This window comes from Myxocyprinus asiaticus, chromosome 5 (genome assembly GCF_019703515.2).
Source record: "Myxocyprinus asiaticus isolate MX2 ecotype Aquarium Trade chromosome 5, UBuf_Myxa_2, whole genome shotgun sequence".
Lineage (NCBI taxonomy): Eukaryota > Metazoa > Chordata > Actinopteri > Cypriniformes > Catostomidae > Myxocyprinus > Myxocyprinus asiaticus.
In genome coordinates, this window is record NC_059348.1 from 41,192,059 (window position 1) to 41,219,277 (window position 27,219).

At 38.7% G+C, this 27,219-nt stretch overlaps 1 protein-coding gene across 1 annotated transcript in view; it reads left to right on the plus strand.

Moving 5' to 3' along the window:
* The first annotated feature begins 1,007 nt into the window (after nt 1-1,007).
* LOC127440626 (uncharacterized) overlaps nt 1,008-27,219 on the plus strand; it is a 248,609-nt gene continuing 222,397 nt past the window's right edge. The window contains exon 1 of the mRNA XM_051697339.1: nt 1,008-1,118. The gene's annotated coding sequence lies outside the window, so the exon portion shown is untranslated. The remainder of the gene's footprint in view (nt 1,119-27,219) is intronic.

Sequence of the window (27,219 nt, forward strand, 5' to 3'; positions counted from 1 at the left end):
GAGGCTGTGGCTAGTCGCAACGTTTCTTACAGTGTGCACACTAGAAGAGCATTGGCGACAGGCACACACTGTGAGTTGGCTATGATCTGGGGCTTTCTGTCGCAGACTTAAATCATCGAAGGGTGACAACCTTCAGTCTTGTAGTGTGCACTTGAGTGTTCACTTGATTTTGGCCGGGAGTGTCACACACCTACCGAATGTTGTGCTTGAGGTCTCGCTCTCTTCAGCCGGAGCTCTGTCACACATATACACACCGGTTCAGAATGGCAGAGGGCAGACATACCGGATCATTCTGACTTTCTCTCCGCTTCCATGTCACGTGGAGATCGGCAAAATAACAATAGGAGTACCGCGTTAACATAAACAATCGTAACAGCGATTTAAAAAGTATCTTTGCCCTGTGTATGTGTGTGATTGTTTATTTATCCCCTCAGGGTTTGCGGTAGAAAGAGAATGCTCATATGGAGCTTCAGTGAGAAATGAGTTGCATTCAATAAACAGAATGTTTCGTCTTTAATTGCTCTGTCTTCTACAGTTTCTTGTCAATTATCCTCATTTTAGCGTATTAATATCGTCGCGTCGCGCCTTGTGTGGACAGACCAACTGCATGTCGCTGGAATCTTATGGCGTCGCATCAGGTTAAGACAAGGTGTAACAGAAAATATTTAAATGTGTGGGGAAAATGCAAAAAGCTGTTCTGACATTTATTACCTTAATAAGGGAGAAATGGTGGTATAAACTGTAATGATTACAAAATTATAGGAATTGATGTTATTATAAATTATATTTATGTAAAAGATAGCTAGTTATCATGACTGTTGTTGCAGATGTGAGGACGGCTGAGCACGAGCTTGAGAGAGTGAGTACGTGATGAGGGATTTTAAAACAGTCGTTTTATTATGAGATGTGTGTGTGTGTGTGTGTGTGTGTGAGAGAGAGAGAGAGAGAGAGAGAGAGAGAGAGAGAGAGAGAGAGAGAGAGAGAGAGAGAGAGAGAGAGAGAGAGACGTGATAACAGCGTTTGCCCTGTTCATATTTGACTCAGAGCTTGTCGTTGAACACCGACAGACTCACTCAGCGCGGGAAAGAAAGTCCACACATTAAGATCGACATTAAAAGGTAAAAAGTAATTTCCTTTTTTCATGATCACACACAGACGGGTGCCTGCGGGTTGAGAAACGAGCTGAACTAACAGTGAGGTATCAAAGCAAAGCCTCTATCTTCTTAGATGTATCTCTTTTTGACTGTCCTATAAAAATAAAAATTAAAAAAAGCAGGCATGCGCATCGTTTAAAGGATTATTTGCAATGCATTCATTCTAAATTAAGTAACATGATAGTAAAGCTTTTTTCTTAGTTTATTATTTTTGGTTGTAAATACGTACCACTAACAGAGAAACACAATTGTCTTCTTCAGTTTGCATACGCCTGTATGCATTAATTCAATCATTCGTGTCTACCTAAAGTTCGCTGTTTGATTTTGTTCAAAGATCATCCAGCATAGTGAGGTGAATGTACCCAGGACGTCTTCATTGAATGCAATGGCGAAAAACTCCAATGTGCACTAATTGGAAAATGTTCGTATGCATGCTGTCCATGCAAAATAAGTGAGCAGCGGTGGTGTTGTGATATAGATGAGTATATGATTTATTTAATTTGGGACACACTCTTGATTGATGCGGACTTTACACATGACTGAGCGCGCACGGAGTTGGAGCAGATGGCGCGCGCGATTCTGTCTGTCTGTCGCCGTTCAGGGATCCGCGCGGGGCAGCAACAGACAAGTAAATCCCGGTGTGCTCGAGGCATATATTTTACCGATGTCTTTAGTGGGTCATTGCGTCTCTAACGACGGCGATCTGGAATGTGTCGCTTCATTGACGACACTCATTTGAATCGCCAATGATTTTAGGCGCAAAGTGAGCCGAGAGAGCGAGCGAGCGGGTATGGGTCGCTGCTGCTCGTGCCATGTGTTTCCCCAAATATGTTAATTGCCTAATAGCAAAACATTATTTCTAATGCTGATTCTAGCTCGTTGGTAGTGGGTAGATTTGCTCGCTGTGCTGATCATTCGTGGATTTTGAGTGAAGTATCTGATTCGTGTATGAATTTGATTGTGCGCTGTGTTGTGATCGTGTCACCAGTGTTTGTGGGTGTCTGGGCATGTTAACTGTGTGTGTGTGTGTCTTTAAATGTGTAAATGCGTTTTGCATCTATACTTATTAGTGAAATTAACATTAACCAAATTAATAAATGCTGTAAAATAATTGCTCACTGTAAGTTCATGATACATACTGTGGTGAATAATGTTAATGAATAGGCTACAACATAATTGTACAGTATATAGGGTACAAATGGGCTAAAGGCTCCATTGATTTTATATTCTCCCAAAAGACTAAATAGCATCAAAAACTTCCACAGCACTTACCTAAACACCTGTTTGTCACTATACACTGGGAAATGTTCCTGTTCCATGAGATCATTGCATGTTATGTTTAAAGGTTGATTTTGAGGCAGTTTGATGTAATTTCTATTATTATAATTTTTTTTTTATGTTGCAAATGTATGTAGCTACAGGGGCAGAGCCAGGAGGTTTTCACAGGGGTGGCCTGGCAGGGGCCAGCGATCAGTCTGTAGTGGCACAGAAATTTTCAGGCAGCATTTCTGTATCGTCGGGGGGTGGAATATAGTGACACCTGGGACAGAGAGGTGCGGCGACCTTGGTGTGCACACATGTTAAGACTCCTGTGTGTTGCGGTTGTACAGAAACAGTTCCACCTTTGAAAACTAAATTGTGCCCAAGACAAAAAATGACCAAAGCGGCAGTTGCGAGCGGGGTGGCATTGGGGTGGCTAGGCTTCGGTCCATGGTGGCCACGGCCACCCCTGGCCACCGCCTAGCTCCGCCACTGGGTAGCTAATGAAAATCCCTGAAATTAACACATTTCTTTTGAGACAAAATACTAATTTATCATTTTCAGTTTTGTTTATGGTCATTAAATCAAACATTTTTCAATAACTGTCCAATAAGTGAAAGGATAGTATTTGGGGTAAAAAGCCCCCCTGTTGCAGGGGCTAATGGCCCCTATTAAACACATTAAAAGTCGGGGGAATAAATTTGTTATGAAAAATGTTCGAAGTGGGCTTACATCCAATCATAAGAGAGATTAGTTTGTTTATAGAATACTTGAGATGTAAGAAAATGCCAAATGTGTTTGAAATTAACAGGAAATGGTTGACTTTTTCTGAAGTAGTTATTCTGAGTAAGTATCATCTTAATTTGTTACTCAAAAAGCATTTTGCTGTCTCAAAATTATTTGTATTAATTGACAAATTGTGCCCTATGACTATTTCCCCGGTATTTACACAATATCACTTTAAACGCCCCAATGGCCTTTTACCCCAAGTGAGGGAGTCTTTTACCCCAAGTGGGGTAAAAGTCTCCCTCACCTCCTTTTTTTTTAAAAAAAATTGAATTTTAATCGAAACAACCTTCCGTTATTATTTCTTTTCACACAAATTATGTTGCTTCATCAATTTTTTGACCTTCATACATTTTGTGACCAGAAAAAAGCAAAATGTCCTTAAGGGGTGCCTTTAGCCCCGTTGTATCCTACTGTTTTAAATATGTCGAAATGATCAAGCTTGTATTAGGAAAATCAGCAGATTCCCGAAGTTGAAAGTGTGTGGTTGGTTTTTGCTAGTGTAGCCTGCTAGCTGCTTAATGGTTTGTAGTGTTGGATATAGTTGCGACACACAGGGTTGGGGTGTTTAAATGGAACAAATGAGTTGCAACACCTCCAGGCCTCCACTAAAATCAACTTCCAGGCCTCTTCACATTACTTGGAACACAAGAGGTTAACTGTTACAGGCCTGTGCCCCTTGCCATGGGCTGAGCCAATGAAAATAATAAGCAGATGATGGAAAAAGAGAAACTATTACAGAAAGAGTTTAAGAAAAGCACTTGAGAAGGAGCAGAAAATAAGTCCAAAGATGGGTCAGACATAAATAAGACAAAGAGGAAGAGAAGAGAAATAAGAAGAGTGGCTAGGTAAATAGGGATGCACTCAATCATTTACCTTATGGAAAATCTTTACTTGTTAGGCAGCTCTCAGATGTCACTGTCCATTCTTTTTTTTTAAATTTGAAAGTGCACGAGATTAGATTTTTAATTAGTTCAGGTATTATATCAGTCCCAAATAAAAGTGAGAATGGTGCAGTCCTAAAGATAAAGAAAGGAAAGTCCCAGATGGATCAGATTGATGACAGACTTTTCTGTTATATCTTATCTGCATGGAGCCCAATTTAAAACTCACTGATGTGTCTACCGCAATGGTTGGGCCCAGAAAGAATGCAGTGTTTTATGACATCATCAAACACCTTGCACTACAGCTACTTCAACAGCTATTTCAACAAGTATTTTGTTTGGGATTATGATGTCAATAATATGCATGACTTTCTTAATTTTTTATTTTATCTTTTTTTTTTTAATTATCTGTGTGTGACTTTGTTTCCAAATGAAAAGCATTTTGCTCCTTGATGAACTTTTTTATTTTTTTATTATTCTTTGTTTTTAGCTTGAGCATATGTAGTTGGTGTTATGCACAAAATCCCTTTCAGCTTGGCTAAGCTTCAGTAAGGGGAGGTTCACTGTTACAAAATGGGCCAGGCAGGAAGCAGCTCGCAGTTCAGGTGAACACTCCTCTGATTTTATTTAACACGACTAGAGCAATCTGTGTCAGCAATAAGTTTGTAATTGTTTACACCCAAGGAGCTCTTGCATTTACCAAGAGAGAAATGGAGAAGGAGAGAGAGCGTGAGAGAAAATGAGAGAGGAGGAGGGAACCATGTTGAAATAAACCCAAGATATTGGCTCAGTGACTTATGTGTGTGACAAAGGCTTTCTTTGAAAGAAAACGGCAATAGAGATACACTGGTATTGTCACTGGCAAGACTGTCTGATTCCCGATATTGGGCATTGCTTTAATTTACAATAGGCAAGAGTAAGGACAAGCTAGCAGTTAAAGAGAAAGGAGGAGAGTCCTTACAAAAAATCTAAACTAGCCGCAAACTTGCCGCAAATTTGCCACTCGTTATTTTCACATGCAAATGAGCTTGTGATTGATGAACTCTCGATTTTTGTAAGGGAGGAATTGAGGGATGATGAAGATGGTCTAAATGTGTTTGTGTTCAAGGCTCAACAATAAGGATGGCCTGTACATGGAACTGTCACTCCACCCTATCCAGACTGATCACAGTGTGAATTCGGCGACAATAGGTCGAAAGTTCTGCTACTGGAATCGGTCTGTCCTTACTGAAATTCCAAGCACTGCTCCCAGTGTCCAATACTGGAAGTGTTTTGGAACGTATGGGCATGCACGAGCTCCAGTTTCTGGGTGAAATGTCCACAGAGTAGTGACAGAAGTCAATTGTATTTTTAATTGGAAATAGGGATGCACCGATCCAATACCTGGATTGGTATCGGCTTCGATACTGTCATTTTTAGATGGATCATGTATCGGTCCAAAGAGCCCGATCCAAATCTGATACTGTGTGTTACTCATGTTCGTTACTGTCAAACTCCAAAACTGGCATAAAAGAACCATAAAAGCACCATTAAAGTAGTCCATATGACCCGTGCATTTTATTCAAAGCCACTTGAAGACATGCAATAGCTTTATGAATCTCAAAAGGCTGTGTTTAATAAGTAAATATACACCAGTATTATGCAGTGAATGGGCGTTAGTGAATGGTGCTGCACTGTTGACACAAAACAACACTCGTGAGGCGGTCACAGCTATTTTCAGCCTTCAGAGCTTGCGGCTATTTTCATATGTGAGCGCTACTCACGAACAACATCACAGATGTAGATGCTCAATAGTTAGATTCACTTATAACATGCATTTAGAACAGCACTGGAGGAGCATTTTACCAGAATTTGAATAAGAAGCGAATTAAACTACTGTGAATTAACCCACAAACAGACACTTACAGAACTTCCTGGAGTGTTAGAATAGTCAAAATAAAAGCGTGAGGTTTTTAAAATTAAAGGTGCACAACTGAAATACTGTTGTATTTAAAATTCTAAAATTAAATAATAATAATAATAATAATAATAATTATTATTATTATTATTTATTTTCATTAATATTTGTTTACAAATGACAGCTTTTCTGAATTGCTAAAATACTTAACCCCATTCTCTGAACCAAATACTCAGTGGCCTAAACCCATTTGTCGAATCAATCATTCTTCTTCTTTTTTTTTTTCTCCCAATTTGGAATTCCCAATTCCCAATGTGCTCTAAATCCTCGTGGTGGTGTAGTGACTCGCCTCAATCCGGGTGGCGGAGGACGAATCTCAGCTGCCTCCGCGAAGATATAGCGCGTGTGGAGGCTTCATGCCATCCACCGCGGCATCCATGCACAACTCGCCACGTGCCCCACTGAGAGCGAACCACATTATAGCGATCACAAGGAAGTTACCCCATGTGACTCTACCCTCCCTAGCAACTGCACCAATTTGGTTGCTTAGGGGACCTGGCTGGAGTCACTCAGCACGCCCTGGGATTCGATACTAGCGAACTCCAGGGGTGGTAGCCAGCGTCTTTACCACTGATCAGTCATTCTTTTTGCAAAACTCTAAACACTTTCTCACTCACTAAATCACATTTCGCACTGTGATGCACTTGTGTTGCAAAACGGTAAACACAGGCATCAAAAGTTAAACACAACTACAACACATTTGTCATCGTTTACACACAACGACTCAAAATTGTTCACACTTGTTTCTAATGATGTGAAAACGTGATGCTGTGGCAGAATTAATCTCTCATTGCCTTTGATTTTGCAGTTGCACAACATTTTTGAGTTTTGAGTACTGTAATGTGTTTTTCATTTAGAGTGTTCTTTGTTCTTTGAGGTGTTGCAGTTGGACTACTGTATGCAAGTGTTGAATATACAGACTGTAGCGAAGGGCTACCTTATACTGTTAGGGCTAGCTTGAATCGCAGTGAACCAGGTGTGTCGGTCAGAACACCACAGAGGGAAGTAGCAGTTTGAACAGGTTTATTTTCACAGATGCGGTATAACCAAATCAGAGAGGGGAGTCAGCCTTTACATGCACATCAGTCAGTTCCTACTAACAGGATGTGGACAGATAGACTTGAGGACTGCAGTGGGCCCAACGTGGGGTATGTGATAGAGACAAGGAGGCCTCCTTGGAAACATCCAGAGGAATGAATACTCTCTGCTCAGTATAGGCTCTGGGACCACTGCTAATGAACATACACGGGTTGCTGAGAATGATGGGAGGCCTGAGCCAGTTAGAGGGAGAACTTAAGTACTGTCTTTCACAGATCTTGTCTTCTTGAGATGGCTGGGTACATATCAGTAGAAGCATGAGATGTATGATTGTGGTGGACGGTGTGGTTTCTCCTGCCAGAGACAAAGAGCAATATTCTAATAAAACCACCATTACAAGTATTATTATGCATACACAACTATAGGCTGCTCCCCTCTTACATTAAGATAATGATGTGTAAACACTTAGTATACCAGTGCATCCACTATTATTAATTATCCAAACGACTTATAGCATTATAAACATTATAACTCAGAACATTGTAAATCAACAGGTGTGTTACAAGAATAGCATGTAGATAATAGAATTATCACGCAACATTGAACTGCTAATAACTGCGTCATCACTGTTAAAGCCGAGCATCAATCAGTTAACATTGCAGGTTTATATGTACTCACTCTTATAGGACGCACACAACACAAATTACATCCAAACTGTGGCTGATATTAATGACGATGCATGTCTTCAACACTAGTTTAAGCAGAAAACCCGATCGCGAGCAGTGGCAGAGGCAGTCTGCCGATCTTCGAGTAATGAACAGCGTTTTTTCCGGCTATCCGCGATAAGCGCATTTTCATGATAAAAGTCCCCATGCTGGCTAGCACGACAGCGCTCTGACACTCTCTCTATCGCCTTTTGCACACAGACATTCAATACTGTATTACTTGCAGTACTTACAGTATACAGTATATTCACTCATTGTAAGTTGTGATTACTATATTTTTTTTTGACAGTAATTGCAAAATGCGCTTACTATATACAATAATCATTTTTTCTGATGCAATGTCTAATAAATTTTGAATTTTTTTTCTGATGTAGTGTCTAATGCTCTGTAGTGTTTATATATTGACTCGATGTGTGCATGATCTGAAAGCATTGTTTGATTTTGAGCACAGATGAAATGGTTTTGAGGCGATTGTTTGATTTAGCAAGAAAAGTCAGGGGTTTTGTGAATGTATAAGCACCTTATATATTATTTGTAGTTACTTTAAAAGAAAGTTTAATATTAAATGAAAAATATAAATATATTTTTCAGACGCATATACTATATATTGCAAAAAATAAAAATAAATAAATAAATAAATAAATAAATATATATATATATATATATATATATATATATATATATATATATATATATATATATATATATATATATTGTGATAGGGACAGTTAAAATGTTAGCCTGGTATGTAGGTCCAGAACAGAAATATGGCTATATGTTGCTTTAATTTGAAAGAAGGCAACAACATTACAACTTGAGCAAATTGGAGATCAAGTGTTTCGGTATCAGAAATGAGGGAGTTGTTCAAAAGAGCTGCCCTCTCCAACAGGCTGTTGTGTAAAATGAAGTCGACAAGCTTTATCAGATGTGAGGCCCTCAGAGACCAAGTTGAATTGTGTATTAAAGCTAACGTGGGGCCAACATGAATCAAATTAACGTTGTAAAATGTGTCACTTTATATAGAAACAGATTGCTCATCTTTCTGACTTGACATTTAGCATCAAGAGCTTGTTTTTGTGTCTATACGTTAGCTGACTATATCAAGCTTCTTTTAGGCATAATTTTAAATATATTTGAAGGGATACAGTGTGCCTCTGCAATGTATTAACATGAGTCAGAGAAAGACCTTCCTTGGCTCTCCATGTGAAAGAATGAAGCGAAGTGAGCAAATGCAGCCATACCTTCGAACTTTGTGTATTTAGAGAGTTTGCTGAGATGATGGGTGAAAAGCCTACGTGCTGGAAGAATCTGCTCTGTATTATGTGGCACATCAAACAGTTTGGTTATTTATTTATTTTTTTCTGAATATATTGTGGGAGGCAGTTGGATTTTTCATGCCAAAGGCAGTAAGTGGTCTCTACTGATATGCAGTAAGTAACGCTGTTAAAGAACAAAGTAAAGGATCTCTAAGGTTTATTCACACAAAGTGCAAATATCCGTTAACAAATTTCAATTGAAACTATTTATTCTTATAGACCTTCTTAGTATTCTTTTTCTCCACGTTCGGTGAAAAAAATTAAAACCTCACTGACCAGTAAGAAATAAGCTTTTCGATAATGTCTTTTTGTCTGATACTTGAAGACCTTCTCTGTTTTTAATTCTGGTCTTAGATAGTAAACGTTGAAATAAACATCTGTGTGATGATAGGACTGCTTGCATTAGGTTAAGATTTTTGTCTGGGAATATGTGTGTGGTCATGAGAGACACTAATGTATCTGAGCTCAACCCCTGACACGGGCATCTGACAGGAAATATGAAAATCCTATTGTAAATTTGTCTACTCTATGAAGATAATTGGCTTATTCCTGTGTTAAATTGGCCTGTTCTACAGGTTGTTGAGTGGGTTTAACACACTCTTGCTGCAGACACAGTGTGTCAGTTTCTATGCTTCTTTGGGACTCAGACGGGTATTACACGCAGAATTATTGTATGACAATGATGGACTGATAGCTGTGGAGGGCCTCAAGCAGAGGAAGAACGTGCAATGCCGCATGGACTGACATACGCTTTATCAGACAGACAGACAGACGGATGTATTCCCCCTCACTCAGTCACGCACTGCCTTCCTGGAACAGCACAAATCATTGTGAAATGGCTGCCTGGCCGTCTATGCCGAATTTTAAATGTGAAATGTCATTCGCGGTTGCCATGTTGGCTCATATCAAAGGATGGTTGAACTTCATCCTGTTTACTTGCTGTCAGCAACTCGCTGTCCTTCTACAGAAAACTGATGTCAGTCATGAACATGTCCAAGTTACGTCCAATTTCCCTGGTCTTATTAGGAAGAGACAGCAGTGTTTCGAGTACCGCTGTTCACTGGGTGAGCTGGAAATGGTAGCAAAAAAAAATAAAATATATAAATATTTAACCCAATTTTTAGGCTTGCAGTCTGAATAGAATGTCATGAGTTAAAAGGGCCAGGAATCAGGAAAATAAAATATGTAGTGTGTCCAGTGTAGTCCAGTTTATGAACACATGACTCTTATGAACTGGTTCTTTAAATGAATTGGTTTGAATGAACAAATGAAAGCTGTTTGAATCATTCTAACAAATCCATCATCAAATGATCACTTTTCCACAATGCCCACAGCCTCAAATATGTCACATTTGACTCTACGAACCAAACTTCGATTGACCCTGACAATGATCATTCCTCACATTGTGTAGAGCTGTAAATCTCTAATCTCTAACTCTTTCCTATTTGCAGTGGAATGGAAATGTTGTCTTGCTGTGTACCTTAATCACGATCTCCACATCAAACGAACAGAGCAGGCTTCAGTTCATGGCTTTGAAGATTTTTTTCTCATCAGTCTTGTGCCTCAAGGAGACACTAGATGAGTGTGTGTGTTTGAGCACACTTTAACCCTTTAGCTGCAGTTGAAACCCAACTGAAAAAAAAATGCATTGGTTTGCAGGTTTTGGGGCCTTAAATCGTTAACATGAAGAGTCCTGAGGCACAGTGTATCCCATGTACACACTTAGACTGGAAAATGCTGTGAAGACAGATGAGTTTGTCAGCATTCGCAACTGCTTGCAGGAATGGAATTAGACAGCAGCAAGTATAATTGAGTGATGTAGAACTAGAGTGCATCGAGAAATTAATGAAAGCAAGTATTCCGTAAACAATAACAAAGAAGCGAAGGATTCACATAAAAATTCTCAATGCAAAATGTATTTTTACAATGAAAGGAAGTCTGAGATGTTTGCTTTTTAAGTCATCCCTGATTTTCAGAGACAAGTGCAAGACAAGTAGGACAGCTGTAAAATATTTAGCACACAGAGGAGTGATATTATACTCGTTGAATATCTCGGTGTAACGTTGATTGTTTTGCCGTCAGCCCGGTCGGCGGAGTGCCCCTTGATCGTTTTGCTGTCAGTCAGGGCGGGGTCCTCAGAAGTTTCTGGGGACTTGTGGCAAGTCTAAATTGTTTACATATGCCAAAAGTGATTGAAATAAATGCAAGTTGAGACATCCTTGTACAAAGTTTGCCAAAGTTTTAAACGATTTTTTAAAACTATTTGTCACCCCACATTTTTAAAAGGTTTAAATGTGATTAAAACTGTTGTAAACGGAATATAAAATAAAACGTACATTTTCACATGTGTATGTGTTAATGCGCGTGTATGAATATAGTGGCACTCCTTCCCCTGTTCCGGTTAATTAAAAAAAATTATTATTTCAAAATTATGTTACTCAGTTAATATTCAGTATATACACGATCAGCCACAACATTAAACCACCTGCCTAATGTCGTGTATGTCCCCCTCGTGCTGCCAAAACAGCTCTGCCCTGTCGAGGCATGGACTCCACAAGACCTCTGAAGGTGTCCTGTGATATCTGGCACTAAGACGTTAGAAGAAGATCCTTTAAGTCCTGTAAGTTGTGAGGTGGGGCCTTCATAGATCGGACTTGTTGGTCCAGCACATCCCATAGATCAGGAGTCGGCAACAGTTTTGACATGGAGTATCATTTTTTATTTTCCTGGTCAATGGCTGTGCCGTGTATGTGATTTCGCCTTGTGAAAATGTTTCTATTTTTCATTTTTCTAATTTTATCGTTTATTTTTCATTACAAATTATATTAAACAGTTTGAGTGAAAAACCCGATGATTATGATATAAGCCTGATCCTGCATGTGAAAATGCTTTAATGAAAGAAAACCTGTCCTTTTGTGTTATGAGTTAACAAAGTTAATGTCACAAATTTGCTTATTTGATGACTGATCACGAAATTGTGTGGAATCTTAAATATTTCTTATATCACTGTAATCATTTAATCACTAGCACACAAGCAACAATGAGAGAGAAGCAGGCTATTTTATTTATATAACGTTTTTCGCACCTGCATTCCAATCTACATCTTGATGTAATCCTTCCTAATGATCACGCGGCGTGTTTTCATCAGATGAATGGGAGGCTAAACACTATTAAAGTGTGACGAGGCTCGCGCTGCATGTGCAAGCCATTTGCGCATCACAAGCTGATCAACTATTTAGCCCTTTGCAGTTAATCGCAGCTGCATAATCCTAAAACTGTACTTCCAGGTTTAATTTATATTTTGAATAGACTCAGATTTTTGAACCCCACCATGTGGGTTTATGGTCCGACCGAAGCAATTAACAGAAAGTGAAGCGCTACCTGCTCGTGATGTGCAAATGGCTTGCACGCGCTGCACGAGTCTGTTGGGTATACTGCAGTCTCGTCACATTTTAACTTTTTGTTTAGACTCCCAATCAGCTCATGAAAACACGCTGCGTGATCATGAGGAGGGATTACATCAAGATGTAGATTGGAATGCAGGTGCAGAATTTATATAAATAAAATAGTCTATTCCTCTCTCGTCATTGCTGGCGTGCCAGTGATTACCCCTCCGCATGCCAATGCTGGCACGCGTGCCATAGGTTGCCGACCCCTGCCATAGATGCTTAATTGGATTGAGATCTGGGGAATTTTGAGGCCAAGTCAACACCTTTAACTCTTTGTCATGTTCCTCAAACCATTCCTGAACAATTTTTGCAGTGAGGCAGCAATTTGTGCTACAGTAGCTCTTCTGTGGGATCAGACCAGATGGGCTAGCCTTCGCTCCCCACGCGCATCAATGAGCCTTGGCTGGTTTAACTCCTATCTCTCAGGTAGGTCTTCAACCAGTTCACCAGTTGTCCTTCCTTGGACCACTTTTGGTAGGTACTAGACCTACCATTTTGGAGATGCTCTGACCCAGTCATCTAGCCATCACAATTTGGCCCTTGTCAAAGTCGCTCAGATCCTAACGCTTGCCCAACACATGAAGTTCAAGAACTGACTGTTCACTCGCTGCCTAATATATCCCACCCCTTGACAGGTGCCATTGGAATGATATAATCAATGTTTCACCAATGTATTCACCTGTCAGTGGTTTTACAGTAATGTTTTGTGGCTGATCAGTGTATGATTTTACCCCCATTATTATATTCTTTGGGACCACAGTAAAAGAGATTTTCATTTAGGGGGGTATTTAGTGGCATTGTACACTAATCAAGAGTTTATACATTTTGAATGGTTTTAAATGCGAGAGTCTTTATTCACCTTATTTAGCCCCACCCCTTTTCAGCACTCCACTCTTCCGGATTTTGTCAAATAACTTCCTGTTTGCATTGAAGCTACTGAAAAGAGTTAATCAAAATGGAATAGGTGTAAGATCACAACAAAAAAAAAACAAAACAAAAAAATTCACCAAGTGGTGATGGTGTGAGACCACTCTTTTCTACACTTTCACATGTATATGTGTTTGTGTGTAGTATGTGTATAAATATAGTGGCACCCCTTCCCCCATACCGGGTTAACACTCAAAATATTTGCTTAACTATAACATGATGTGTGAGTGACATTAGAAGATGGCCAGAGGTGTTTAATGGCTAGAGGTGAAGAGATCTGTTTAATGACTTTGTGTTGTCTCTTGGAGTTTCATGAGCATAGAAACATATCAGTATGTCTACAGGGTGATTTATGAATGAAGTAGGCTACTCTTGTTTTAAAATCTGTTTTCTCTACTTCCAGTTTTTATGACATCCCCTAAACACTTTAAAATACTCATGATAACTGTTGGCAACTGTACAACCTATAAATCCACTTCGCTAGCTAAAAACACACACACACACACACACACACACACACACACATATATATATATATATATATACTGAACAAAAATATAAACGCAACATGCAACAATTTCAAAGATTTTACTGAGTTACATTTCATTTAAGGAAATCAGTCAATTGAAATAAATTCATTAGGCCCTAATCTAATCATTGCGTATGGAAAAGTTCTGGGACCTTTTATTTTAAGCTCATGAAACATGGGACCAACACTTTACATGTTACATTTATATTTTTGTTCAGTGTGTGTGTATGTGTGTGTGTGTGTGTGTGTGTGTGTGTGTATATATATATATATATAGAAAGCGCTAAACCGGAATTGTCAAGACAAAATTTAAAGATGGCTGCACTCTAGTTTCTGTGGCACGTAAAGTAAATACAACAGGTGTTTGGAGGGGAGGGGCTAAAAAATAAGAGGGCTTGGTGACATCATCCAAAAAGGAAATTAGTTTCAGAGGTGGAGCAAGTTATTACATTTTTGAAAGGGGGGGGCATGAATTGTTCACAATAACACATGCGAACATTGAGAAAGTAAATAGAGTCCATTTTTATTTAATATTTTATTCAAGCAGAATTCATACATTCATGTAAGAAGTTTAAAAAGATCATTTAGAAGATAAAAGATCCAAGTCAGGGTTTGCTCATTTGTTTTTCTACACTAGTACGGAGGGCATTACTTTAAAGGACTTGCTCCCACATGCTTGTTCTTTTATATGGTCTTTTGTTTGTCAATGTGTTCACACCCACGGTATTGTTTAACAGTGTGTTGAAGTATCAACAACCCCCTTCACATCAACCAGTTTTCAGTTTGATTTAGAAAATGTGCATTGAATTGCAACGAGGAGGAGGGCGTGGCCAGGCAGTAAGGGTGCATGGCCAGTGCTGAGTCACCTAATCAGCAGGGTGGGGGATAAAGAGAGCCGGGGGCGCCAGTTAGAGAGAGAGAGAGAGAGAGAGAGACACGCGGCCGCTGTGCGTGCACGTGCGACTATGTGTTTTATGTTGTTTCAGTTCTTTTATGTCATTAAAGTTATGCTGACTGTTCTGCCGGTTCCCGCCTCCGCCTTGCCCATCCTGAACCCGTTTCATGAATGTCGTGTGCATGATTGTTTAGTGTGAGTGTGTGTGAGTGAGGATTTATTCCTGCAGTTCTGTTTACCAGTGTGAATGATTATCCTCGTTTGTTAAAATATGACTCTGATTATGTGACTCCAGTGAAGAGAGAGAGAGAGAGGCTGTAATAACCAGAAGAGGAGTGTTGTGAACCTGGTTCATTGGGAGCATAATTAATGGAGTGCAGTTCAGTTGTCATGCGTGATAGTTCAGCACTGGATCTACTTGACGAAGTCTTTTGATGAATGGGCAATTAGAGAGAGCCCCCTTATGCTTCCTGCCTGACTGATCTCTTTTTAACAGCACTCCTGTTTCTCTGATAAAATACAAAATGAATCATCAATACCTAGGTCCAGGGAACACTGAGCTTGTGATTTTAATTGTAATAGGGTGTCACAAACTGCTGGATATAGAGATGTTCTGGAGATGTGTGTGTATGAGTGATTGTGTCTTTTTCGGGCCAACTACATTTAAACAATGGCATATAGCCTTCAGGTATTTCTCAGTGAAGTAAACGCTGTCTCAAGTTTTTTAGGTAATTATTCAAGTAAACAGTCAGAAACAAATAAATAAATTAAAAGCAGTAAGTGTATATCTCTTTTCTTGTGAATATAGTTGTTTATATTAAGATTTACAACATAATATACAGCGGCAAGTCTATTAATCAGCGGTCATACTACACCTTGCATGTGACCATGGCATTAGGCTGCACTTACATATTTTGACACAAATAAGATTTCTTTTTTTTTTTTTTTTTTTTTTTTGTGTGTGGCTTTTTTGTAACTTTTTCGCATTTAAACCTTTGGGCATTTGAATGCTAACATGCACGCTACTTTACAATGCATGCATGCTAATATGCATGTGGGTGTTTGTTAGCAGTGCGTGGACCAAATTGAGTTGTTATTCTTAAAGGAATATTCCGGGTTCAATACAAGTTAAGCTCAGTCTACAGCATTTGTGGCATAATGTTGATTGCAACAAAAATGAATTTTGACTTGTCCGTCCGTCCGTCCTTTCCCTTTAAAAAAAAAAAAAAAGCAAAAATCAAGGTTACAGTGAGGCACTTACAATGTAAGTGAATGTGGCCAATTTTTGGAGAGTTTAAAGGCAGAATGTAGGCTATTATTTGAGCTGTAAAGTTGTTTAAATTTTAGTTTTTACAGTCATTTTTGGATTTTAGGGTTTGTTGACATTATATCGTCATGGCAACGAAGTTATAAAATTGGCAATAACTTTACACCGAAAAGGTTAGTAAATGATTTTATCACACTAAAATCATGTTAACACGCATATTGTTTGTCTTGTGGCTATGCTTTTGAAAAAGTGAGTATTTTAACAGTCAAAATTTGGCCCCCATTCACTTCCATTGTAATTGCGTCAAACCAGATTATTATTATTTTTTTTTTTATGGGGATAGGGAAAGTAGAGGTGACAGGAAATGGGATCAGGAAAGGACCTCACGAGTTAGGACTCGAACTCGGGTCACATGCGATGTATCAGCACCACATGTCATGAGCGCAGCCTGCTAGGCTATGGCTCTGACTTTTTTTTTTTTTTTAAGAATATGAGGGGCAAATCAAAATTCATTTTTGTGGTAATCAACATTATGCCACAAATGCTGCTGATTGAGCTTAACTTGTATTGAACCCGGAATATTTCTTTAATACTACAAAAACTGTAGAAAGACTGTCAGGTATTGTCAGATTATTTTTATTTTAGTATCGACTTGGTACCGAGGTACCGGTACTTTTGACATTCCTATAACCTAAATAGGTCTTTGTTCTGATTCGGTGTTGGTATCTCTATAGGTTGCTGTGTTATTGCTTGCCAACGTTTGGCAGGGTCTTAACTGATTTTTTTTTTTTAATCCTTTCTGATGCTTTAATCCTGGCTTGCAATCTTGCATTTTCCTCTTTCTCAGATTAATTCTTATTAAAAAGGCTCATCACTCACTTCAATTAGAGAGAGGTGGGTGATTTTGTTTTTCAAATGGCAGAGCTTAAATAGTGTATCACACTTCTTTTTTTGAGGCCTTAATCATAAAATGTCTTGGATGATACATAATTGATGATGCTGCTTGGAAAAGAGGAAGGTAATAAACAGCCCCCCCCCCCCCGATGTTCAAAGAAGGATAAATCTGTTTGCGTTCCTCCATATTGTGTGTTCCACATGAAGCAACTGAGACAGGGGCTGATTCAAATTGAGCGAAGGATGAAATGAAGGTGTTGTTTGAACTTGCATGGTGGAACGAAAAGGAATCGCAACGTTCGAGCCAGTCGGTCTAATGGCAAATGCCGCCACACTCACAGATAGACCACACGTGCTGACACACAAGGTTCACAGCATTTCTCTATCTGTCATGCTCTGTAATTCACTTTGTAATGTCATTTCAGTTTACACAGACCATGAGGCTGATAGAATGATGGAGATGCCAGAATGAAGCTCCGGGGACAGTCCCATCAGGCTTTGCTGTGCTGCTGCTGTTGTGGAGATAGGGGCTATAATAGGTGCTGGCAGTGCTTGCCTAATTACAACTGTTTTATTGTCGTAAAGGTAGTGGTGTAGCAGTATTATTTTGTTGCGTGTTTGGCCATTTTGCATCGACCATAGATGCACAATCTCATGCTCACAAAACAATACAAGCTCATGAAGAAACATCACTCTAGTGACTTTTATCCTGCACCATCACAATGTCACTCTTGTGTTGTATTCAACTCGTTTCAGAGGACTCCATTACTTTACCCAAGGCTAAACTTTTAGAGTTAAAATGAAAATGCTTTTATCATTTACTCACCCATGTTGTTAATTTGCTTTCGTTTGACAATTGTATGGTTTTCGGTCCTCTGTGACACAAGATGAGTTTTTTTTCACAATGTCCAAGCTGCTCTTTTCCAAAAGTGGACACTGAATTTAACTGGCAGGCTACAACAATGTATCTGTTGTGCAGGGAGGATGTGCAATATATGTATATATATATATATATATATATATTGCAGTTGGATCCACTTCAGTGTTTTGCATCATTCAAACACGATAATATCCACAGATTGCTGAGTTTTTGGTAGAATTCTTTAAACTGATGACGTCTGATGGTGCACTGTAGTGAAAGAACAGTAAATTGGCTGATAACTTTGTCCACTTGGCCGATAAACATAAGCGTCTGTTCCAAACCCTGTCTCATTTTAAAAATACTGAAAGTTGTCAATGCATAATGCACAGTTTGTCTTTAAATAATTTTTTGTGAATTTCAAGTAAACTGCGTAAAGATTTTTTGTTTAACTTCAGTGTACAGTATACAGGATGTGCCTTAACAGCTATAATTGTATTGTATTAGTCTATATCATAGGGCTGGGTATCTGCAACCAAGCAAAAATACGCAATATATCGATATATGATTGTATCGGCACAGCTCTACTATATCACATATTTATCAGCATTATATCAGCCATCGGACACCGGCCACCCCCAGTCTCTACATATTGGTATTGGCATTGGCATAGACCTTTGAAAAAACATCATTCAACCACTAGTACATGGATAAAAGTTGCTGCAGTGACATTTCCCCCATGAGACTGGCCTGCACATAATTAACAATTTTAATTTGTTTGCAAGGGTGCTTTACCTGATTGATCCATCTTACCTGTTAGTTTGGCGTGACATATTTTCTTGCCACTGGATCACATTTTTATGATGGGTCATAGCGCTGAGCTCTACTGTAACCTTAATCTCGAGAGGTCTTGAATTTTGAGTGCTTCATTGTCTTCACAGTCAATTTCCATGAAGTAGAATGTGAATGGCTTTTTATGTAGAGAGAAAACCCAATGCTTGTAGACTCAAAGATCAAGCAATTCTTCCTTAAGTAAATAGCCTTCTTTTTCTGCTCTATTTATATGCAACAATAACATAACATCAGAATCAGACAACGGCAGTGGTTATGAACACAACTGCATAGAAGGCTTTGTCCATATCACTCGAGGGTGAAATTTGCTCAGAAGTAATACATCACTGAGAGTTTCTATATAATTTCCATCAACTCTAAAGCCACACAGTGCAGGCTCATTGGAATTCTTTTCCCATTTGACTTGGATTGATCTCATCAGTGCAATTAACACTGCTAAATGCAATGTGATACACATATACTGCCACGAGCCACATGTCAAAAGAACCATTTAAACATCTCTCTAGAGACCATGCCACAATTTTGCGGCCTGCAGTTGAATAAACAGGCTTTGTATGGGATGCTATTCTGATATTGACTCATACTAAAGAAATTTGTTGTTTTCTGAATAATCTGAGATTTGCATTTAACATGTATTCATTTTAGTCATGTCAACTCTCTGAATGATTTAGCATGTTAATGTGGGTTTGACATATTGATAGGATTTGGTCTCGGTGGACTAGATCTGCTAACGCTGCTGCTGCTGCAGAGCAAGTACAAAGACTTGCTACTGCCAGAGCATACACAGACATACTGTGTTAGCATGTGGACATACTGCTGCTCCACTTTAAACAAACACAAGACATGTCGCATCGAGCAGTGATGCTGCACAATTAAACATACATTCAATCAACATGTAGCAGATCTAGACAAGTGGAGGTGGAGGGTTTCAGAGAAAACCTTGCAGTGCACCAGGAGTGGGGCCTGGGGCTTAATTTGACTCAACACGGGAAACATCACCCGGCCTGTACATGGAAAGGATTAACAGATTGATTGCTCTTTCTCGATTCTGTGGGTGGTGGTCCATGGCCGTACTTCGTTGATGGAAAAATGACGTGACAGTGAAATCGGCTTATCTGCAAAACTGAGCATTTTAAATGTTAGACAAAGAGAGAGTACACAAGTTGATTGGCTTACTGATTACATGTCAAAGGACCTATCAGCTTTCATGACTGAACTTCAAGTCATATAGCTAATTCTTTTTTTACAAAGCCACTTACAAATGAGTACAACAACAGTGATTCATCCTAAGGAGAGAGTACCAGGGAAGTGTGAAATTATACATTTTGCTTAGAAAATGTATAAATTAAAAACTATAAATGTAAGGATAATGGATAATGTACAGTCAGCCGAACTAAATCGCCCATCCTTATTACAATGATGCTTCGTATCAGGGTGCTGATCACCTTGTTCGGCATTATTTTGCGATAAAGTCTTAACAGACTGTACATTATCCAGCTTATAACATGGATACTTACCAAATAAATGGACATGAAATATTGATTTGAGTTTAAATTATCTGATTATGTGTGAAGAAAGAGACTGCCGAGTGCTAAGAGAGACATGGAACTAGCAAAGAATAGGAAACTGGTTGCCTTTGTTATACAAAAATAATTGACTGGGATGACATGATTGATCAGTCACAATTGAGTATTCCAAACCCTGCTCATTTGGTACTTTGTTCCCAATTGGAAACATTTATTATTTTGTAATTATATCGAGGAAAAAAAAAAAGCAGTGTAATTGAAACTTTGATTTTAAAATTAGCTTTAACCTGATTTGGTTGTTAGTTTACTTAGCACTCTGAGCTATTTGTCCTGAAATAGAGAAACAGACCTTTCCTCCTGTCCAGTCAGACGTGAAATCACTAGACTCCTCTCTCTAACCTCTCCCCGCCAATAACCAATGTCCTAGTCAGAGCTGAGAGCGAAAACTGGTTCCCTTCACATGACAAAGTTTTATGCATAACACCTCCACACATGGCAACAAATTTTACAGTGCACTTACATGTAAATGCACATCTCTGCATGTGGGAAAGACATGGTGTGACAGATGTGGATTGGTAGGTGTGTGGTTTTTGCAGATCTGGGTAAAGAGTAGCGTGTTCCTGTCGTGTTCTGTCAACTGCCGCTTTGCTGCATGCTGGCTGCCACGTCCACAGCTGTACAGTTAAAAACATGAGTGACACCAGGCGATGGATGTCATCGCTAGAGAAATAACATGAATCAGAGCATGGGAAAGAGAGGAATTAACAGAAATGGAAATGTGAGAGGGAGATCGAGGGCAAGCAGGTGAGATTTCATGACCCATTGTTGGGTACGTTTTGGTTAAGAGCCAGACGTAACCAAAACTCAATGCATGTGAGGCAGCTGTTTACAACAAGACTACCTGATCGAATGTGTGTTGTGTCTATGTCTGTTCTTACAGTATGTGTATAAATATGCCACTTTGAAGACTGTGGTGTGCTTTTCATGTTCATGGTTTGATGGTACATACAGTATATAAGACTGTGGTCATACTAGACTTTAAGCTCCAATTCGCTTTCATTCATATGCATGTGAACACAGGAGAGAAGAGAAAAGATGCTTAGACCAGCCTAAGATTGTTAGCTTCTCTCTCAGCCAGGCCAAGTTGGTTAGGCTCATCTGTTTGGATGGTTTTAGCATTTTGACCATTTGTCAGCCGATCAGGCTCAGCGACCAACAGGGCAACCAGTTAACATCAGCTTGGCCAGGCTGGGAGACCAGCTAAACCAGCTAAGACCACCTGAGGCTGGTCTACACTGTTTTTTTTTTCAGCAGGAGGAAGAATGCAAACTTCAAAGCTGCACTGTTTGCAATGTTACCACAAAGGGAAGTAGCTGATATATTAACATTTTTAATATATTATTTTTTACTAATAATTTAATATTTTTTAAAAGAAAAACCTAGTGTGACCGATTGTATTTAAGTCAGACAGGCATGTCTGATATCTGCCCACAAGCCCATTTATAGCGGTTATTGAGCAATGGGACATTGATCAACAATAACAGCGCCTCAAGCTCCCATTTGTTTAATTTCTTTCCCGTTTCCTTTTTTGTTGTCTCCTTCCTGGATTGCCACCAACTCTGCGTCTTCTTTCATAACTGCTCACTGGACGCATATTTATGGTGCGTTCACGTCATGTAGAAATTATCGTGATTTATAAGCGATAATTAGCGACTTGTAAAAAGCATTCACGACGTGAATTCACGAGGAAGTTATAATCTCTGAATACTATGAAAGCTCTGACTTGACAGTGGTGGACTTATGTAAAAAGAACCAAAATGGCAGCAGCCTCAACAGGTAGTGAACACATATTTCTGTTTTATATGCCATTTTATTATGCCATTGTTACCTGGCGTGCTTTCTATGTTCTTTAACAGTTTGCAACAACTTATAGAGATGAATGAATATAGCGGTAAATATTTTGCTGTTATCAACAACAAAGCTGTTTTGCTGTTATGAATCACTTATAAATCAAATAAATCACTTCTGAGGTCCCAGCACGTTAACTGCTCCGAGTAGAATCTCAGAGTTGCCATCTCGTCATTACAGTAATTTTGACACAATGTGAACACACAGCGTTAAATTCATCTGATCACACAGATCTCTGTAATGCTATTCTGTAATAATTCTGCTGTGAAATATTTTTGAATAATGACCGCCGATTTCCTACACTGTACTTCTTTCATATCTCTCGTACACTCCACAATCTCTTTCTTCTCTCATAATAAAACGACTTAAACTAAAATCAGTATTTCATGTCCATTTATTTAATTAGTTGGCAAGCAGCCATGTAGTAAGTGGGATAATATACAGTCAGCCACTGGTCATTATCGCAAAATAAACCACTTCAAGTCCTGATCACCCTATCTGTGTTTATTTTGCAGTAATGACTGACCGACTGTACTTTATCCCTTACTGACTATCTGCATGGTGTTGAATAGTTACAAGCCTAACTTTCGTCTTTCTTCATAATATTCCTTTCTATGGTACTACTCAAAGTAATTACACAGGACCATCTCTCTCTCTCTTTCACTCTTTTACATCAAGCTTCAGTTCGCTGCTCTATCTAACCTTTGATCTACTGCTTACACTGTGTCTGTCATTTCATCAAAGCATTATCGAGTGGTTTATTTTCGTTTGTGTGACTTTCACACGAAAACTCACTCCAGGCCTCTGCTGCCAACATGCCTCACGGCCAAAGAAAAGAGAAATAAAAGCTAATTTTGCTGCGATTCATCATATGAAGATTGCCCTACATTTATTGATAATTGCTTTTTTCCGTTTAAAGGGACAGCGTTAAAACGTCAATCGTGTAAACTTGGAGAAAAGCAGCTGTCGCTGCAATTAACTTCTCGCTTTCCTTAATGAAAGGATTAATCCACTGGCAAATCTCTCGGCTCTTTACACACATCTATTAGTTTCCCTGTCAACAGAATAAAGCCGACATGTGTGGTGAAAAATAGGACTATCTGTAACCCGTGCCAAAAGCTGCATTCAGCCGTGTGGTTTGATGTCGCTTCAACTTTGCCCTCTCAGCTTTATGCCCATTGACTTTTAACCATCGGTGCTCTGTCACAGCTTCCTGCTGATGGCATCTCTGCTTATCTTCCTCCTTAACATACTGCTGCTTTGCCATACTTCAGCTCCAAGCTTCCTTCTTCCTCACAGTGGGATGTTTTCCTGCCCTTGTCTCTAACCTTCAACAAACATGCACAGACGCGCAAACACAAGCACACATATCAATGCTTTTTGGCAATACAGCGAATGGAGTCTCTGTTGTGAGTAGTTTAAAGTTCATGTCTTCCATCTGCGTGGAGTTGTGCGCACTTGATCGGTTGTGAATGTCACTCAGCAGAGAGTGAAAGGGGCCTTGGGCGATCGATCAGCTCATTGATCCGGTTTTCTTTTCAGCACAAAGTGAACACAGACGCACAGGTTAACCTGATAAATCAGACACTTGGCAAATGTCGATCAGTCATAGTTTTTTAGTTAACCCATTGATCAAAGCTCAGGACTTTATAGCTCTCATTTCAGCAAGGCTGTTCAGCTTGTATCGGACTGCCTCTTCACAGGTTCAATACTCTGCTACCTGAGTGATTTGTTATAGACAGCGGTATAACTCTAGAGATGTCTGTTGTTCTAAAAGGCAAGGGTTGAGTTAAAGGGATAATTCACCCAAAAATGAAAATTCTCTCATTTAATCACCCTCATGCTATCCCAGATGTGTTTGACTTTCTTGCTTCTGCTGAACATAAATGAAGATTTTTAGAAGAACGTCTCAGCTCTGCAGTTCCATACAATTAAAATGAATGGTGGCAAGAACTTTGAAGCCCCAAAAAGCACATAAAGGTAGCCTAAAAGTTATCCATAAGAATCCAGTGGTTAAATCTATATCTTTAGAAGTGATATGATAGGTGTGGGTGAGAAATAGATCAATATTTAAGTCATTTTACTATAAATTCTCCTCCCTGCCCAGTATATGGCGATATGCATGAAGAATATGAATTGCCAAAAACAAAAAAAGAAGAATGTGAAAGTGGAGATTGATAATAAAAAAGTACTTAAATATTGATCAGTTTCCAGTGCTGGGTAGTAACTGATTACATGTAATCAAATACTAATAATAAAAACAATTACTTGTAATTAATTACATTTTAAAATACTTGTAATCAGATTACAGTTACCTTTGTATGGATTACGTGATTTATATGTTAATCAGAAAATGGCAGTAAATAGTTCATAATTAATTGATTCCCCTAATTCTTCTTTTTAATTTTTTTCATTCTAAATCAGCCTACTGCTGATATACATATATTCGGTAAGTCTTTGAGTGTTTTCTGAAGAGGGGGAAGGTGGTGGAGAAGATGGAGTGTCTCACTCAGCATTAGACCACGGGGTTTACAAAAATCATTTTACTTTTAAGGAGACACAGGGCAAAACACTACTGTGCAATGTAAACTCTGCCTTCCAAAAGTTCATATCCTGTCCACTTCTATGTCAGATCTAATGACACATTTGAAGGTGTGCTTGCATGTTTTCTGAACTTTACATAGCATATTTAACCAACTCCTGATGAACACATTTGAATGTTCTTTGAATTATCCTGTGTGTCTGTACTGTATATATGCTGATGAATTATTCTTATCAGTTAAAATTTGTTTTTGTTTTTCATGACCCTTTAAGTACCTTTTCATTTCACTCATTAACAGACAAATAGTGACTGAAAAACAAAAAATCATATTAATTCTCATAATTTGATACATAAAGTAAGCTTTCTTAAGTGCATTTAAGCAACATTTTGTGAAAATGGTACAAGGTTAACCTACTCAAATGTATGTGACATCAAATTAACAAAGGTCAGACATTAATCCAAAGGTAATCCAAAATAAATCAAATTAGATTACCAAAAAACAGTAATCCAAGAGATTGTTACTAATTAGGTCTTCAATTTTAGCCATGTACTGTAATTTGTAATCAGTACTTGTTTACAATTCTGAAGTAATCTACCCAGCACAGTCTGTTTCTCACCAACACTTATAATGTTGCTTCTGAAGATACGGATTTAAACCCTGGAGTCGTATGGATTACTTTTATGCTGCATTTTTGTGCTTTTGGAGCTTAAACATTTTGGTACCCAAAATTGTGGTCACTTGCATTGTGAGGACCTACAGTCCTGAAATATTCTTCTAAAATTCTTTATTTATGTTCAGCAGAAGAAAATGAGCATGAGGATGAGTAAATGATGAGAGAATTTTACATATTAGGTGAACTATCTCTTTGGAGTGTGACAGTTAATCAGTGACAATTTGTCAAATGATATAATTTTCAGACCTGCACTCAGTGCTGCTACTGACAGAACATTAAATGTTTTTGCCCTAAGTAAGAATCAAACCCAATTTTGTAAGTATTGAAGGAATAGTTCACTTAAAAATGAAAGAATTTTCATCATTTACTCACCATTACATCGTAAATGGGGAATCTGAAGAATTCTGTGCAGCTTTGGTGACTACAAGGATACAAGTAGTCCTTACTAGTTGGTTGTATTTCCACTCTTTGGAAGACATAGGATAGGTTTGTGTGAGGAAAAGATAGAAATTTAGGTTATTAAACAGTCTGAACAGTCCCCAACCCCTTACTCTGAAGAAGAGTGTAGAACAGCTCTTAGCTTGAGGTGATTAGCAAAATAGCACTTGCTCTCTGTGGCCATGGTACCACAAAAAGATTTGGTGACAGAACCTGACACGTAGTGCATGCAAGTGCTTCTCCAATCATCTTTTATGTAACACTTTGCCTAAAACAGAGAATAGCAGCCTTATCTTTTCTCAGAGTGAGCATTTTAATGCAGCGGCCAACTCATTCACTGGGCATCTAGCCACTTTCCCTTACACAGAGATACAGGGAAGCTGTCTGTCCAAAAAGAATGGAACACTATTTCTGGAGTGTTTAGGTCACAATTTGTGGCAAATTGTGGGGGTTTAGGGTGCTTTCTATTTGGAGCACATCCTTGACTGCAGTTCTGGGTTGATACAGTTTAGCTCTTGGCTTGAACATGCTGATCTCAGCCTGATTTTCAGTAGCATCTCCCCTAAGATAAAGGGTATTCATGCATTCGTGAGAAATCTTAAAGTACCAATCAGTTAACTTTCCGGGACCTGAGGATGTGCACTTGGAGGGATCTCAGAGTCAGTGGAGATATTCACAGTTCAGCTGTCACCTCTGGCATTTCTGACTCAAGATAAAGCGAAAGAGAGAGAGAGAGAGAGAAACATGCTTGTTTCCCATGTTAAGGCACCAGGGCCAGTTGTAAATCTGCATTTTTATTGCTACCTCTTTCTCAAACGTTCCATTCCAGTATGTTAAAGGAACGTTCTGAGTTCTATACAAGTAAAATTTACCATACTTGCTGAAAAGACCAGCTTAGACCAGCATGGATTCCCATGCTCAGCAAACATGCATGGTTTTTCTGGTGGTGCTGGTTGATTTAAGGCTGGATTACGCTACGCAACTTTTAAAATCTGAACAGATTCTACAAATAATATGAATTGTACACTTGCACTTGTATGTGTACTTTAATCAGTAAATGGCTACAAAAACTGAGCATCAAGAAAAAAACTTTGCCAATGGGATAAGAAAAATAAACTTTATTCGAGTCAGAATCAGCTTTATAAGTATGCTTACACATACAAGGAATTTGTCTTGGTGACAGAAGCTTCCAAAGCACAACAGTACAAAAACAGCAACAAGATAATAATAATAATAAAAAAATGTTTTAAATAAAAATAATAATAATAATAATAAATAAATAAAAATTGAATAGAAAATAAAGTATATATATCATACACACACATACACATATACATAC